The 2,625-nt window shown below is 38.1% G+C and overlaps 1 protein-coding gene across 1 annotated transcript in view; it reads left to right on the forward strand.

The window, feature by feature from the left end:
- Smp_125130 (hypothetical protein) overlaps window positions 1-2,625 on the forward strand; it is a gene marked incomplete at its 5' end in the record, with an annotated part of 36,026 nt that overhangs the window by 32,194 nt on the left and 1,207 nt on the right. The gene's annotated exons all lie outside the window — the stretch shown is intronic.

Consider the following 2,625-nt stretch of genomic DNA (forward strand, 5'->3'; position numbering starts at 1 on the left):
TTGTCCTCTGCAACTCGATATAGATTGAGGTGCAGAGGACAAGCTGTGAACCACATGTGGAGAAATTCAAACACTTCACTTCTACCCGAAGTTTGTGCTGATGATGTCGTTCAGAAGGACGATGAAAGCTCCACGACCAAACCATCCAGCTCAGAGAACAAACCAACATAAAAATCACCCACCTGAGCTACAAATCTTCTCCACCATCTCAAAATCTTTTTGTTAACTCCGTACTTGTTGCGACCTTACTGCCGGAGAGACGGATATCCGTGGGAGTAAGCGAAATGTCTATTTTTAGGGTCGACCTTTTCTAACCCCACCCCTCCTTGTGGGAAGGCAGCATCGCTATTATGCTGGTTGTCTGAAGGAAACACCTTACTGCTGTCACACCTGTGTGCAGTCGGCAGTACGACTTCGCCTTCGGACCTTGGGATTGCTGCTTTTAGTCTTACCGCTCTTCAACCGACCCGTCTGGCATAGTAGGACCTTGAGGAACGATTGTTCCAGTCAGTATAGCTCGATTGGTTCATCACGATGGGCAAGCTCGACCACCATGTCAAGGTAGCAGCAACAGTCGGGCAGATTAAGTTAAGGGCAAACTGGTTTAAGAAAACTTAATAAATCATATCTGATAATGAATACATTATTAAGCTACAGAAATAATAAATTTACTATTCTGATAAAATATCTGAAACTAAGATCAAAAATTGAAATAATCAGCGTTCGTTGGTTATAGTAGTTTCCCAGTTGATATCAACCTGTTATAAACTAAATTCAGATGATAAGCAAAGTTGGATAATGGCTAGCAGTGGAATCCAGGACGCGCGACACTTCGTCCTGTTTGAGACTAGCCAGCTGGATGTACCTGCATCTCAGAGCTGATGTTCACTCTGAAAGTCGAACCCAGTACATTTCGCTTCAAACGCCATCGCCACTGAGTCCTGATAGCCACTTGCTTGTGCAATCGGATGAAGTGTAATTCACTTAATATTACTTGTTTGAATCTTCCCATTGATGTGTCAGGAGTGCAACTGGTCAGTCTTTAATTGGCATATGTGCATACTGTGCGTATTGCCTCGACATAGCCTAAATTCACAAGGACGCGCGTTTCGTCCTATTTGGGACTCGTCAGCTGGATGTACCTGCATCTCAGAGTTGATGTTCATCTGTTCAATTGTTTATAACTTTTAATTTGCACTACTCGCTAATAGTAAGTAGTAAGTTTCTATCAGCTAACTACATCACATGATATGTATAAATACATACATAATGAATCGACAGTGATGCAGCCAATGCTTAACTTTAACTGGTTTGCTTTAGTGATCCATAAATAAGCTTTTTTAATGAATATTAAAGGGTAAAAATTCACAGGATTTCCAGAAGATTTAAATTTTGATAATGAGTTATTTAAAACCTACTTAAGACCATGAGTGATCACATTCATACACCTAATGTGACACAACCTTTGTCAAACACTATGCACCAGCATGAAATTACCGATCTTATGCAAGCTAGATTTTGATGTTGGATGATTGGAGTTCATCGGCAGGAAACAATCCTTAACTTACTTTTCCTGTTAATTAACACCTGTCGAAAAAGTGCATCATCGGTCTTGAGGGCAATGAAGCTACCTGATGTCACATTTCAATCTGATCGATAGAATTCAACCTGGACTATGAAGTAGACAAACATGACACTGATCATTTACCACTCAGTGAACGATCAATTTGAATCGGATTTCAAAACATATTACAATACTATGCTTTAAATTATGTTGAATATTGTAAGCGAAGATGGATATATGCTTAAATCCATGCTTAAGTTAACATAGAGTTGCTAAGGAGCAAATAGACACTGATTTTTGGGAATGAATGTGGGTCATATCTAAAGGTTGAACGTATGTACATAGGTAGATATGTCGTGACTGGCTGAGAGGTTAATTTGCATAACGTTGCATGGAAATACAATCTAAACATTTACATTTCAGAACAGTACCATAACATCAAGTATGTTTGTCTATATTCATTTCTGGTATATATCATTGGTTGTATCCCAAATCTAATCCGTTGTAAACATTGTTTCCTTTAGTGTTCACGTTTTTTCTTTAATCGAATCGTCTATCCCAGCAGAACCAGCAGCTATTGACTAGGATCTGTCCAACGCAATACTGTTACCATTTTGTTCCTGTGTAAAGGGACATGAAATGTATTTTTATAACCAGAAAATAGAGGGTGGATTCTGTGTAATTTGAGCCATTAAAGACGGGTTCATGAAATACAACATACCTCAATGGCTATAACTTCCATATTCTAACCTAGACCTTAATCAACTTTACCCATCGATATTTAAAAACTAAGATAATGTAATTCCCATGATTACTTGGAGCCACAGATTACTCGTAACACATCTCCTTATATTCATCTGAACGATAGGGAACTTGACATTCTGTTTTGTGAAGAAACTAGTACTTCAAAATGAAACATTTATATAACTGCTTCCTAAAATTATTCAATTGTAATGTGTGGTGTTATTTCAAGAAAGTTATAGATGTCAACAAATAATCTTCTACTTTTCTTTATCCAGTTATTTAATTCGTGATATACGCCGAATGGAAAGTTCATCTTG

The sequence above is a fragment of the Schistosoma mansoni genome, assembly GCF_000237925.1.
Source record: "Schistosoma mansoni, WGS project CABG00000000 data, supercontig 0148, strain Puerto Rico, whole genome shotgun sequence".
Lineage (NCBI taxonomy): Eukaryota > Metazoa > Platyhelminthes > Trematoda > Strigeidida > Schistosomatidae > Schistosoma > Schistosoma mansoni.